Raw genomic sequence first — 15,108 nt, forward strand, 5'->3', positions numbered from 1 at the left:
CTTTTTCTCCTGTTACTGAGCATTGACTGCGCTGTTCACCGTGCTAAGTACAGCGGGTAGGGTGATAGGGTTTTGTTTCGCTCCATTGTAGTTACTCAAGCAGAGGCCAGCTGACCATCCACAGGGATTTAGGGGGCTTTGGAGAAAGTATTCCTGCAAAGGATGGAATTTTTTATTAAATCTCAAAGGTTCCTATTGAGAGTATTTGTTTCTACTCTTGAAAAATTTGGAAATAAAATTTGTTCTCACATTCTAGTTGTGTTTATCTGGTGCATCAAAAGTTGGTCCTCAAGTGGACTTTCATTCAGAATTATTTCCCGTGGAATAGAATTTGGCCTTTGAGGTTGACTAGATTACTTTATTTCCCAAAGAGAGAAAAGAAGGAAAAATGGTGGCTTTGGAACCAAAGAGAGGTTTGAACCCTTTTCTACTGCTAACTAGCTGTGAGACCTTTAGACAAGTTCTTAGCCTCCTTGAACTGTCTTCTTATCTATCAAGTACAGCTGACTCCTTCCTCAAAGGATTGTTGTGGGGCTTAAATGTGCCAGTGTGTATAGGACACCCACCATGGTCCCTGACACAAAGTAGGTAGTAGGTGGTCCTGCCTTCTTTGGCAGTGCCACAGCGCTCTCAATGTTTGCAGCTCTGTGAGCAAGCCTCAAACTCGAAAAGCAGTAGGCACTGGCCTTCTGGTGACAGTCTCATCTCCTCAACCCAGTGACATTGCTCCTGCCAGGTGAAAGCTGACCCCTGGCACATTTTCTATACTTTTGGTCTGTGAACTCACCCTCCTCACACTCAGTGTGTACCTAGGATTCTAGTGTCCTCATGCTCTTTCTGTCCTCACTCACTGAAGGCCTATTTCTTGAAAGAAATCAGATGCAGCAGTCCACACTGAGGTTGAGTGTGAGGAAAAAGGCAAAGTATTGTTGCAACTATATCAAGATTTTAATACTATAACAAGCTTAAAACCGAAGCAATGAATCTCAAATGGTAGAATTATAGGATTCCCAATAGCCCATAGGAGGAAAGAATTGCAGAAACAATGGAGTGGAGTTCTTCATAGCATGAGTGCATTTTTACATTTCAGAGGTGACTGCGTAATGCTGTGATATCCCTGTTGGCAAAACCAAGTCTTGTTTTTATTGATTCCAGTACATGTCACAGCCTCTGGCAAATTGTAGGCATTCAATAAATGTAGACTAGATGGTCTTGAGGCCATGTCAGATGTACAGATATGTTTCTTAGCACACCCTTTACTGCTAAACACAGACACACACCATTTACAAACCACATAGAAGAAGGGAGTTGAAAGAAATAGAAATACTTTTCTTTGTTTTAGTGTTGAGGATGGAGGAGATAAATGCTCTGTACTTACTAGGAAGACTTTCATAGAAGAAGTAGGATTTGAATAGGGCTTCCCAAGGCAAAGGTGGTAGTGTGATATGTGATTATCAAGAAGACAGTGTATTCCCAGCCCAGGAGACAGCACAGATGGAAGTTCAAAAGCTACTAGTAAAGGATGCTGATGACAACACTAGAAGTACTTTGAATAGCTGGTTTTGGAAAACTGTACTCTAACGTACATTTTCCTGTCTTCGTTTTAGTTACCTTTGAACATTTTAAACACTTCTTCTCCCACATACCCTCTCACACTTCTCCTACGCACTCCCAATCCTCCGTCTCTCCCACATTTATAGCCAAAAAAAAAAAAAAAAAGGGTCTCTCTCTTTCTCTCTGTTATGCTAATTTTCTCTAATCTTTTGCTTAGTAATGTGTCACAGTCAGAACGAGTTTCAGCTCATTAGTTAACAATCTTAGTCCTTCTCTTAAAATAGTCAAAGATTTGCTTTTTTCTTTAATAGTCAATAATAAATATGGATTTTAATGTCCCTTCTCTCATTGCCTGAGGCTGAAATTTTCACAATATCAAACTAAAATTTGAACCTTCTGAAACTACTCTGGAAAAAAGAACTAGGCAGATTTATTTTACCATTTCTTCCTTAATCTGAAAAGCAAATGACATGAATTTTACTCATTAAGCATTTTTTAACCAAGAAATAATCCCCCCAAAATTATTTTTTAAATTTTACATGCCATTCACATTAAAAAGTACAAAATTGAAATTTCCTTTTAGTGGTATCAATGGTGGTCTTAGGTTGAACCATATGAAATTGCCACTTTGGTACGTCAACTCAAATATTGGCTATTTTGTATGGTTCAAACTAATATGGATTCATATCTAGTGCTCATAGAATCCTCATAGATGTCTCAGTCCTAGAACTCTTGAATAGAGATTACAGCCATTTTCCAACTTCCTACAATAACAGCAACAGCCACCATGCGTTGAGTAGGTTTTTTTTTTTTTTTTTTTTTTTGCTTTTTTTTTTTTTTTTATTAATGTTATGATAGATTACAACCTTGTGAGATTTCAGTTGTACATTTTTGTTAGTCATGTTGTGGGTACACCACTTCCCCCTCCGTACCCTCCCCCCACCCCCCCTTTTCCCTGGTAACCACCGATCAGATCTCCTTATCAATATGCTAATTTCCACCTATGAGTGGAGTCATATAGAGTTCGTCTTTCTCTGACTGACTTATTTCGCTTAACATAATGCCCTCGAGGTCCATCCACATTGTTGTGAATGGGCCAATTTCGTCTTTTTTTATGGCTGAGTAGTATTCCATTGTGTATATATACCACATCTTCTTTATCCAATCATCAGTTTCTGGGCATGTAGGCTGGTTCCACGTCTTGGCTATTGTAAATAATGCTGCGATGAACATAGGGGTGCAACGGACTCTTGAGATATCTGATATCAGGTTCTTAGGATAGATACCCAGTAATGGGATGGCTGGGTCATAGGGTATTTCTATTTTTAACTTTTTGAGAAATCTCCATACTGTTTTCCATAGTGGCTGTACCAGTTTGCATTCCCACCAACAGTGTATGAGGGTTCCTCTTTCTCCACACCCTCTCCAACATTTGTCGTTCTTGGTTTTGGATGTTTTTGCCAATCTAACGGGGGTAAGGTGATATCTTAGTGTAGTTTTGATTTGCATTTCCCTGATGATTAGCGATGATGAACATCTTTTCATGTGTCTATTGGCCATATTCATATCTTCTTTTGAGAAATGTCTGTTCATGTCCTCTGCCCATTTTTTGATCGGGTTGTTTGTTTTTTTGTTGTTAAGCAGTGTGAGTTCTTTGTATATTATGGAGATTAACCCTTTGTCGGATAAGTGGCTTGTAAATATTTTTTCCCAATTAGTGAGCTGTTTTTTTGTTTCAATCCTGTTTTCCCTTGCCTTGAAGAAGCTCTTTAGTCTGATGAAGTCCCATTTGTTTATTCTTTCTATTGTTTCCCTCAAATGAGGAGTTACAGTGTCCGAAAAGATTCTTTTGAAACTGATGTCAAAGAGTGTACTGCCTATATTCTCTTCCAAAAGACTTATTGTCTCAGGCCTAATCTTTAGGTCTTTGATCCATTTTGAGTTTATTTTGGTGTGTGGTGAAAAAGAATGGTCAATTTTCAATCTTTTGCATGTGGCTGTCCAGTTTTCCCAGCACCATTTGTTGAAGAGACTTTCTTTTCTCCATTGTAGGCCCTCTGCTCCTTTGTCGAAGATTAGCTGTCCATAGATGTGTGGTTTTATCTCTGGGCTTTCAATTCTGTTCCATTGATCTGTGGACCTGTTTTTGTACCAGTACCATGCTGTTTTGATCACTGTAGCTTTGTAGTATGTTTTGAAATCGGGGATTGTGATTCCGCCGGCTTTGTTTTTCTTGCTCAGGATTGCTTTAGCAATTCGCGGTCTTTTGTTGCCCCATATGAATTTTAGGATTGTTTGTTCAATTTCTGTGAAGAATGTTCTTGGGATTCTGATTGGGATAGCATTGAACCTGTATATTGCTTTAGGTAGTATGGACATTTTAACTATGTTTATTCTTCCAATCCATGTGCAAGGAATGTTTTTCCATCTCTTTATGTCATCGCCTATTTCTTTCAAGAAAGTCTTGTAGTTTTCATTGTATAGATCCTTCACTTCCTTGGTTAAGTTTATCCCAAGGTATTTTATTCTTTTCGTTGCGATTGTGAATGGGATAGAGTTCTTGAGTTCTTTTTCTGTTAGTTTATTGTTAGTGTATAGAAATGCTACTGATTTATGCACGTTAATTTTATACCCTGCTACTTTGCTGTAGTTGTTGATTATTTCTAATAGTTTTTCTGTGGATTCTTTGGGGTTTTCTATGTATAAGATCATGTCGTCTGCAAACAACGAGAGTTTTACTTCTTCGTTACCTATTTGGATTCCTTTTATTTCTTTTTCCTGCCGAATTGCTCTGGCCAGCACCTCCAGAACTATGTTGAATAGGAGTGGTGAAAGTGGGCACCCTTGTCTTGTTCCTGTCCTCAGAGGGATGGCTTTCAGCTTTTGTCCATTGAGTATGATGTTGGCTGTGGGTCTATCATATATGGCCTTTATTATGTTGAGGTACTTTCCTTCTATACCCATTTTACTGAGGGTTTTTATCATAAATGGGTGTTGGATCTTGTCGAATGCTTTCTCTGCATCTATTGAGATGATCATGTGGTTTTTGGTTTTCATTTTGTTGATGTAGTGTATCACGTTGATTGACTTGCGGATGTTGAACCATCCCTGTGTCCCTGGTATAAATCCCACTTGATCATGGTGTATAATCTTTTTGATGTATTGCTGTAATCGGTTAGCCAAAATTTTGTTGAGGATTTTTGCATCTATGTTCATCAGTGATATCGGCCTGTAGTTCTCCTTCTTTGTGTTGTCCTTGTCAGGTTTGGGGATCAGAGTGATGTTGGCTTCATAGAATGTGTTAGGGAGTTCTCCATCTTTCTCAATTTTCTGGAACAGTTTGAGGAGAATAGGTATTAAGTCTTCTTTGAATGTTTGGTAGAATTCTCCAGAGAAGCCGTCTGGTCCTGGACTCTTATTTTTGGGGAGGTTTTTGATTACCGTTTCTATTTCCTTACTTGTGATTGGTCTATTCAGATTCTCCATTTCTTCCTGATTCAGTTTGGGGAGATTGTAGGAGTCTAGGAATTTGTCCATTTCTTCCAGGTTGTTCAATTTGTTGGCATATAGTTTTTCATAGTATTCTCTTATGATCTCTTGTATTTCATTGGTATCTGTTGTGATTTCTCCTCTGTCATTCCTGATTTTATTAATTTGCGATTTCTCTCTTCTTTTCTTGGTGAGTCTGGCTAGGGGTTTGTCAATTTTGTTAATTCTTTCGAAGAACCAACTCTTTGTTTCATTGATCCTTTCTATTGTCTTTTTTGTTTCAATATCGTTTATTTCTGCTCTTATTTTTATTATTTCCCTCCTTCTACTGACTCTGGGCCTTGTTTGTTCTTCTTTTTCTAGTTCTGTTAGGTGTCGTTTGAGGTTGCTTACGTGAGCTTTTTCTTGTTTAGTGAGGTGAGCCTGTATTGCGATGAATTTCCCTCTTAGGACTGCTTTTGCTGCATCCCAAATGATTTGGTATGTCGTGTTCTCATTTTCATTTGTCTCCAGATAATATTTGATTTCTTCTTTAATTTCTTCAATGATCCATTGTTTGTTGAGAAGCGTGTTGTTTAGTCTCCACATTTTTGCACCTTTCTCTGCTTTTTTCTTGTAGTTGATTTCTAGTTTAATAGCGTTATGATCAGAAAAGATGCTTGATATTATTTCAACTCTCTTGTATTTATTGATGTTTGCTTTGGTTCCCAAAATATGGTCAATCCTTGAGAATGTTCCATGTGCACTTGAGAAGAATGTGTAACCTGCTGTTTTTGGATGAAGTGTTCTATATATATCTATTAAGTCCATCTGGTCTAATTTTTCATTTAATTCTATTATTTCCTTGTTGATTTTCTGTCTGGATGTTCTGTCCATTGGTGTTAATGGTGTGTTGAGGTCCCCTACTATTATTGTATTGTTGTTGATGTCTTCTTTTAGTTCTATTAAGAGTTGCTTTACAAATTTTGGTGCTCCTGTGTTGGGTGCGTATATATTTATAAGTGTTATGTCTTCTTGGTGGAGAGTCCCTTTTATCATTATATACTGTCCCTCTTTGTCTTTCTTTATCTGTTTTGCTTTGAAATCTACTTTGTCTGATATTAGTATAGCGACACCTGCTTTCTTTTGTTCATTATTAGCTTGGAGTATTGTTCTCCATCCCTTCACTCTGAGTCTGTGTTTGTCTTTGGGGCTGAGGTGTGTTTCCTGGAGGCAGCATATTGTTGGATCTTGTTCTTTGATCCATCCTGCCACTCTGTGTCTTTTGATTGGGGAGTTCAATCCATTTACATTTAGAGTGATTATTGAGACGTGGGGGCCTACCACTACCATTTTGTGTCTTGTTTTCCGGTTTTCTTCAGTTTCCTTTGTTTCTCGTCCCATGGTTTAATCTGTTCTGATGTAGAGCTGCTACTCTCTGTTGTTGTCCTTCTACTTATCTCCTCTGCTCTTGGTTTTGTAGCCCCTTTCCTTTTTTGGATTTTTCAGGAATGAGGGTTTTCCTGAGGATTTCCTGAAGAGGAGGTTTTGTGGCAATGAACTCCCTTAATTTTTGTTTATCTGGGAAAGTTTTTATTTCTCCATCGTATTTGAAGGATATTTTCGCTGGGTAGAGAATTCTCGGCTGTAGGTTTTTGTCCTTCAGATTTTTGAATGTATCATTCCACTCTCTTCTAGCCTGTAAAGTTTCTGCTGAGAAATCTGCTGATAGCCTGATGGGGGTTCCTTTGTAGGTTAGTTTCTTTTGCCTGGCTGTCCTTAATATTTTCTCCTTGTCGTTGACTTTTGCTAGCTTCACTACTATATGCCGTGGAGTTGGTCTTCTTGCATTGATAAAGTTTGGAGATCTATTGGCTTCTGTCACCTGAAGATCCATCTCCCTCACCAGATTTGGGAAGTTCTCAGCCATTATTTCTTTGAATAGGTTTTCTGCCCCTTTCTCCTTCTCTTCTCCCTCTGGTATACCTATAATCCTTACGTTGCATCTCCTAATTGTGTCTGATAATTCTCGGAGAGTTTCTTCATTTCTTTTAAGTCTTGCTTCTCTCTCCTCCTCTGCCTGCAACAATTCTATATTGCCATCTTCCAAATTGCTAATTCTTTCCTCCATATTATCGGCCCTACTGTTCAGAGCATCTAGATTTTTCTTAATCTCCTCTATTGTGTTCTTCATTTCCAATATTTCTGTTTGGTTCTTCTTTATCGTATCAAACTCTTTTGTGACATAGCTCCTGAACTCGTTGAGTTGTCGGTCAGAATTCTCTCTTAACTCAGTGAGTATTTTAATGATGGCTGTTTTGAAGTCATCATCATTTAGGTTATATATCTCATTTTCTTTGGGATTGTTTTCTGTGTATTTGTTACTTTCTTTCTGTTCTGGAGATTTAATGTATTTTTTCATATTGCTTGATGATGTTGATTTGTGCCTCCGCATGGAGATAGAGTTTAGTTGCTCCTTTCACTTGTTTCAGCTGCTGCGGTGGGGGGAGCAGCTGTTTATACTTCACCAACCAGGAACCCTGTCCGTAGTTGCTAACTGGGCCTGGGCCCCTCTTCGTAGCCACAGTGGCCCTTTGGATTCCCTCCTCTGCCGTGGGGGCCGTCACGGGGGGCTTCAGGCTGCAGGGGCCTACTGTTGTTGCCCACCTAGATGCGCTCTCTCCTTGGGGTCTGCAACGGTGTTATGGGCTTTTCCAGCGGCCAGGGGTGGGATCACTTATATTTGTCGCTCCGTTGCTGTCGGCACCCACCAAATCTCACTTGTCCTCTATGGGTCGCAGGAGAGCTATTGGCATCTTCTACAGTCTGTGGTTAGTACACCTAGCTATGCTGCTTTTGCCGTGGGGTCTTCCAGCCTTGTGGCTGGCGGCTGGGTGCCTTCTACTGGTGCTGTGCAGAGGCTTTCCCTAAGGCTTCTGTGAGCCTGTAGGGTTTCCCCCTAGGCTACTAAGCTGGGTCTCTGGAACTCTCTCCAGCCCCAGTCCTCTCCGAGATCTCCGGCAATCCCTAGCCTCACCGGGTGGGCAACGGCAGCTGGGGGTCGCCCCGTCCTCTGGGCTTCTCTCCGGGCCTCTGCCGGGAGCTCTGAATGCTCAGCGTGGCCCCTCTGCTACCGGCAGACAGAGAGTTTTGTCTGCTGCCTGGCGGAGCTCCGGCGCTTCCCCTCCGGGTCGCCGGACCCGCCTTTGAAAGTTCCCCCGCCCCGGTCCTCTCCGAGATCTCCGGCAATCCCTAGTCCCCCGGGGCGGGCAACGGCAGCTGGGGGTCGCCCCGACCTCTGGGCTTCTCTCTGGGCCTCTGCCGGGAGCCCTGAGTGCTCAGCGTGGCCCCTCTGCTACCGGCAGACAGAGAGTTTTGTCTGCTGCCTGGCGGAGCTCCGGCGCTTCCCCACCGGGTCGCCGGACCCGCCTTTGAAAGTTCCCCCGCCCCGGTCCTCTCCGAGATCTCCGGCAATCCCTAGTCCCCCGGGGCGGGCGTCTCTCTGGGACCCTCCGGGCGCCCCGAGCACCAGGCTGGGTCTCCCCGCCAATGGCGGGGAGAGACTCTCCCCGCGGGCTCAGGTGTGCAACTCCAAAGTTTCCCTCTGCATTTAGGAGTAATTGCAGGGGGTTTAAGTAGGGTTCTGGTCACCTGTTTCCACCGTCGCTCCTCTGTTGTGTTCTCGCTCCTGCCCTAGATGTGTGTGGATCCTCTGGGGGCGTCCGTTGGAAGAAAGCCGCTTGCGGGTACTAGGCTGCCCGTCGGGGTCGGAGAGTTTTCACCTATTTCCACATCCTCCCGGAGGAAAGTCCGTCCGCCTTCCGATGTATAGTCGCGTGGGTGTCTCAGACGTCCTGAGATGCTGTCTGGATATCCTTTGTCAAGCGATAAGTGTCCAAATAATTGTAGACTCGAAGGGCGAGAGACAAAGAGGACTACTCACGGCGCCATCTTGGAATCAAGTCTCTCCCGTTGAGTAGGTTTTTATATGCATCATCTTATTCAGTCTTCAATATAACTTTCCAACTCTTTTGAAGTAGATATTGCTATCATCACCTCTTAGATTTGAAAATGGAGTCTCGGAGCAGGTAACTTGCCCAGGATCACACAGTGGATGAGAGGCAGTGCCAAAATTCCAAAGCTGAATCTGCTGGACAGAAACCCACATTCTTTCTCTTCTATTACAATGCCCCCACTGGCTAAAAAAAAAAGAAAGAAAGAAAGAGAAAAAGAGAAACAATTCTCCAAAATGAAATACCGATTATTATCAGCACTTAGTAGTATGGATATGTATTGAGTTCTTTGCGTAGAAACTTTGACTTTCTACAGCTAGGCCTTTGAGATGAAATACTATAACGCAGGAGATCCTCTTGTAGACTCTAAGCTCCTCAAGAACAGAGGCTGTGTCTAAATAATCTTGGCATCCTTGGGACATGGCATAGGACCTAAGACATAGTAAGTCCTAAATAAATGCTTCTAGAATGAATGTTTGAATGAGTAAATAAACGAATGACTTTTACAATGGAGGGAGGCAGAATAGGTATATAGCTCTTTGCAGACTTAAATATCTGACAGTATGTATGTATTTTTTAACCACATAATTGGATCACAGAATCATAACTCTGATGAGACCTCATAGACTCCCTTGCACAATATGTATTTGTTTGTTTGTCTAATAAATAAACTAAAGCACAAAATTCCAAAGCTAATTAGTGACAAAAGCTAGAGCCACATCCACAAAACATGTTTGAAACTATGCCTATCCCTGGATTTTGCCACCTTTTGGAACATAAAAGTGCTAATATAAAAGAATGAATTATCTTAATTTCTTTATATTTTGATACCTAGGAGATATATATATATATATATGCATGTGAATATACATATACACACATATAGATAATTGCAGAACAATTTACTTTCTTTAAGGAAATATTAAAGTTAATTGTTTTTATTACACCCAGCAATTGATAAAGATCAACATTAGCCTGGAATTCCTAGATGGCAGAAAGCCAAATACAAGATTTTTGCTTTCAGAATCCCACCCATTTACTAATCCTTAGGTGGATTAGTGCTCCAGAAAGCAAACTTACATGGCCAGACATGCACAAGCCAGCAAAGAAGAAAAAAATGAATTTTGATACATACAACAGATACTTTTGCATATGTTATACAGAAAAACACATTGTACGATTACACATGCTTTTTCTTAGTAATTTATGCCTTTTATGCACATTTATTTTGTCTCCTACTCATTGAAAAAGTCACATCTATGTTTTTCCTGGTTTACCTGACTCTTTCATTATAACTGAGAGAAGCAATATTTAGAACTGATGCATTCTCTGCAAATGAGTGGTTTGCATACGTAATCATCTATTATCTAATATAATATTCATGATTCTCAATCAGTCATTTCACGTCTCCAATGTGATTTTTCCCTTAAGTGCTTCTACAACCCCATATTTTGTATCTGAGTTACATACTAGAATTATATCAATGCAATGATGTTCTCATCCTTTTAAGAGGGAATGCATTGTTGGCAAAGGATGGGTAAGAAATGGAGGTTACCAGAAAGGTGCTATAAACCTTGAGCTATGCATATACCCAAATGCCCAAAGTTAAGCTGTCGTTGACTGACTGGTACTATGAAAGGCACAAGGGATAGAAGTGGAGTCAAACTTGGAGTCTAGAACATTCAGCTTATGCTGCCAATGTTAAGAAGGAACTTGAGTATAGAAGCAAAGAATATCCAGTAAGGAAAGGATAGTCTCTTCAATCAATGGTGTTGAGAAAATTGGTTAGCCACATGCAAAAGAATGAAAGTTGCCCACTAACTTACACCGTACACAAAAAATTAACACAAAATGGATTAAAGACTTGAACATAAGACCTGAAACATAAAACTCCTAGAAGAAAACATGAGCAGTAAGCTCCTTGAGATAGATCTTGGCAATGATTTTTTTAATCTGACACCAAAAGCAAAAATAAATATGTGCTATTACATCAAACTAAAAAGTGTGCACAGCAAAAGAAACCATCAACAAAATGGAAAGGCAACCTACTGAATGGGAGAAAATAATTGTAAATGATATATCTTATAAGGGGTTATTACCAAAATATATTTTAAAAAAACTCGTATAGTTCAATAGTAAAAAAAAACAAACAATCTGATTTAAAAATGGGCAGAAGATCTGAATAGACATTTTTCCAAAGAAGAAGATGGCCACCAGGTACATGAAAAGATGCCTAACATCATTCATCAGGGAAGTGCAAATCAAAACCACAATGAGAGATCACCTCACACCTGTGAGAATGACTGTTACCAAAAATAAATAACAAGTGTTGGCAAAGATGTGGAGAAAAAGGAACCCTTGTGTACTGTTGGTGGAGTGTAAATTCATGCAACCTCCAGGGAAAACAATATGGAGTTTCCTCAAAAAAATTAAAAATAGGGCTACCATATGATCCAGGAATTCTACTTCTGGGTATTTGTCTGAAGAAAATGAAAACACTATTTCAAAAACATATTGCACCCCACATTCATTACAGCATTATTATCATAACCAAGATATGGAAATAACCTAAGTGTCCACCATTGATGGATGAATGAATAAAGAAATTGTCGTATACATACAAAATAGAATAGTATTCAGCCATAAGAAAGAGTGAAATCTTGCCATTTGCAACATGGATAGACCTCAAGGGCATTATGCTAAGTGAAATAAGTCAGACAGAGAAGCACAAATACCATATGATCTCTCTTATATGTAGACTCTAAAAAACAAAAGTTTGTAAATTGGTGGTTGCAAGAGGTAGGGAGTAGGGGTGGGAGAAATGGGTGAACCGTTTTTGTTTGTTTAAATAAACCGATTAAATTTTTAAAAAATACTCCTGGCACTTTGGCCACCACTCACAGACAGGCATAGAGCAGTGAAAATTTTGAGTTATCCAAGGCATGTGTCCCCAGCTGAGGTTGAACAGGGCAATACTCTGCCTTCTTGTTTCAACTGTCATACTGTAAACAAGAGTCCTTTTTGCAATCTATTTAGTGCCATATGCTTTGCATTTTTTGTGCTTTTCGTTGGTGATTTTGCTGTTTAAATGCCCTCCTGTGAAGTGCTGAAGTGCTCTCTGGCGTTCCTAAGCACAAGACTGTGGTGTGTCTTACAGAGAAAACACGTGTGTTAGATAAGCTTCATTCAGGCATGAGTTACAGTACTGTTGGCTGTGAGTTCAACATTAACGACTCAACAACAACATAAAAATGGAGGTTGAACATTCCATCAGTTCCTTGATATACAGCAGGACTCTACATTAGACAGGAACAAGCGGCTTTAAAAAAAAAATGTTTTACAGCAGCTCCAAGGCCCTATAAATCCTAGGGAGATTCCCCGGGAACCTGATCTAGAAAAACCCTTCCTTAAGGCTTGTCTGTGACTTAGGGTCACAGAGCATTAAATATAAACAAGACAACCTAAGACAGCATTTCAACGTACAAGCAGAGATAGTTTTGTTGTTTTCGTTCGAGAGCAAGCTTCTCTGGTTTGCCTGTATTTGACAGCTAACCCGATGTTTTAGTTGTATTAATGGTGAAATGAGAAGACTTTTTATTTTTTATTAGCATAATTATAGGGCTCTCACCAGCAAGTCAGTTTGAGCTTCAAATGGGCAGTGCAATTCCAGAAACTCCGCGTTAGGTGGTAAACACATTAAGTCCCAGGCTGCCCTCCCAACAGAGCAGGAGAAATCAACCAGAGAAGAGAAAAAAAGGATGTAGCAAGAAAGTCGAGGTAGATCGGTCAGAGGGAGGGGGTAGGAGAAAGGCCAGGGAGTTCAGCAGCAGGAGGAGGGAATAGAGACAGCCACAGAGGAAAGGTAAGGAAGGGGCAAGCAAAAGGAATGTAGTCCCAGAGGCAGTTGCAGAGAGATCAAGAGAGGATCACAGAGGTAAGACCCTGAGGGGAGGAGGGAGGCAAAAGAGGAGAGGGGAGAGCGGAACTGGCGTCCTGAGAATCAAGGGACCCCACCTCTGCAGGGCAGTGTATGTGGTAACTTTTCCAGGTGGCTAGGTGTTTGGCAAAAGAGAAAACTGCAGTAGGAAGCTACAAACAGTACTAAATAGTAAAGAGAAAAGATAGAGGAAGGGGATTTTAAAGAATCCAGAATTACAAGTGTGGGTTCCACGGAACTCCCAGTGCCAAGAACGGCAAGGGCTAGTGGTGTCTATTTTATTCTGATGCTGGCAACTGTCAGGGCAGTGGCTGGAGTTTGGCAGTTCCAGGTCCAGGTTTGAGAAGCTTCCAAGGCTGCTTCTCCTTCCCCTGCCCCTGCACTTATTGACTTAATGTTGGTCAGTCTGACAAGATGTGGCAGAGCCTGCAGCCGGCCGGTCAGTGCCTGCAGCCAGCCTTTCATGGAATTGGCCCCAGTGTAGAGTGAAGCACAGTTCAAGAAGCGAGCTGGGCGGGGAGCACTGAATTTGGCCACAGGAATATAAAATTTGACGTTGATTAAGATGCTCAGGGGGATTGTTGAGCTCTCGGCAATGGCCGAAGTGGCGGAGCTGCTGAGGGGGCTGGCCCTTGCGCTGACTGATTGGAGCTGAAGGGAGTAGCCCCTAGAGATCAGGGCTGCGACAACATGCCTGAAGGGGGCTGTTTGTGGAGCTGGAAAGGGAACGTGACAGGCACTAGGAGCGAGGCTGCTGTTAAAAGACGTCCTTTTGTGATATCATGGTGAAGAGGATGTGTGTGTGTGTCAGGGGCAGGGGTTGTGTGGGTGGATTGAGCAGCACCCTGGCAGAGGTGGCTGCCAGAGAACCAGTGTCACTGCAGACCTGGAGGCAGCCAGTCTTGTAGGAGAAGAGGGCAGCGTAGTGTAGGGGAGAAGACAGTCTGAGTATCACAGAGACAGGAGCTCTGATGCCAGCTCTGCTGTTTTGGAAGCTTTTAACCTCTCTGTGCCTCAGTTTCTTCATGGTAAAAGTTGACCTCAGCAAAGCGCTTCAGAGGATTAGCAATAACAAGCCCAACATAGTACCCTCTTGCTCAATATTCAGTCACTAGTATTATTTTTATAGTAACCTCCTTCCTTTCATATTTAAATTTCTGGTCACAGACAATTTGCGAAAAGCCAATTTTACTGAATTTATTCTCTCTTTATTCCTTTTCTCTTTTCTTTTCTGCTCTTCCCATTGTTTACTGAGCATTTATTTTGTGCTAGGAATTGAACCCTGGCAGTGGAACCTGATTTATTGATGTCTTTCCTCTAGCTAAGGGAGTGTGACTTTTCAGCTCTGTTCACATCCAGCGCTCCAGCAACTAACCATAGAAACTCAGTCTTCACTGGGGAGTTGTTTTCTGTAGGGACCAGCTTTCTGTGCACTAAATTGAGAGGGCTGGAAGGAGGGAATTGGTTAGTAATTAGAAAAGATTTAAATAACTGAAAATACTTCCCTGACTATGTAAATGGAAATTTTTCTGATGCTTACAATATTCACCTGGAATTGATGGTAAAAGATTGCACACAGCTTTGGCTGCTTTTGTGACGTTCTGGTATATGCTTGAAAGAACAAAGGAAGTGATGAAGGAGATGCAGTTCCAGAGGATGGCCATTCTTCCTCACTCTTTTGATTTTATGGAGTTTGTCTTTTCAGAAGAGTTTTTTAACTGATTCTGTTGCTTCTTCTGGTTCTCCCAATGGCCAGAAAGAAACTTTTTATGAAATCATTGACTTTTAGAGTTAAGGTTGTATGTTGTGTAGTCTGGCTAGCACTTTCCAAAAGAGGCCACATTCAAGATGGCAGCTCCAGCATAGAAAACCCCATTCTTTATTTGTTATTTATTTTTAAATTATTTTATTGAAGTCATACTGGTTTATAACATTGTGTAAATTTCGTGTTTATGTTATTATATTTCAGCTTCTGTATAGACTGCATCATGGTCACCATTAACAGTCTAGTTTTTATCCATCAACATACATATGTGCCCTTTTACCCCTTTCGCCCTCCCCCCACCTTTTTACCCTCTGGTAACCACCAATCTGTTCTCCTTATCTCTGCCTTTGTATATATTCCACATATGAGTG

The 15,108-nt window shown here is 41.1% G+C and overlaps 1 protein-coding gene across 48 annotated transcripts in view; it reads left to right on the forward strand.

The window, feature by feature from the left end:
- The window catches only part of DLG2 (discs large MAGUK scaffold protein 2), a 1,837,299-nt gene that overhangs the window by 1,507,028 nt on the left and 315,163 nt on the right, over positions 1-15,108 (forward strand). The gene's annotated exons all lie outside the window — the stretch shown is intronic.

Source organism: Equus caballus, chromosome 7 (assembly GCF_041296265.1).
Source record: "Equus caballus isolate H_3958 breed thoroughbred chromosome 7, TB-T2T, whole genome shotgun sequence".
NCBI classification, from domain to species: domain Eukaryota; kingdom Metazoa; phylum Chordata; class Mammalia; order Perissodactyla; family Equidae; genus Equus; species Equus caballus.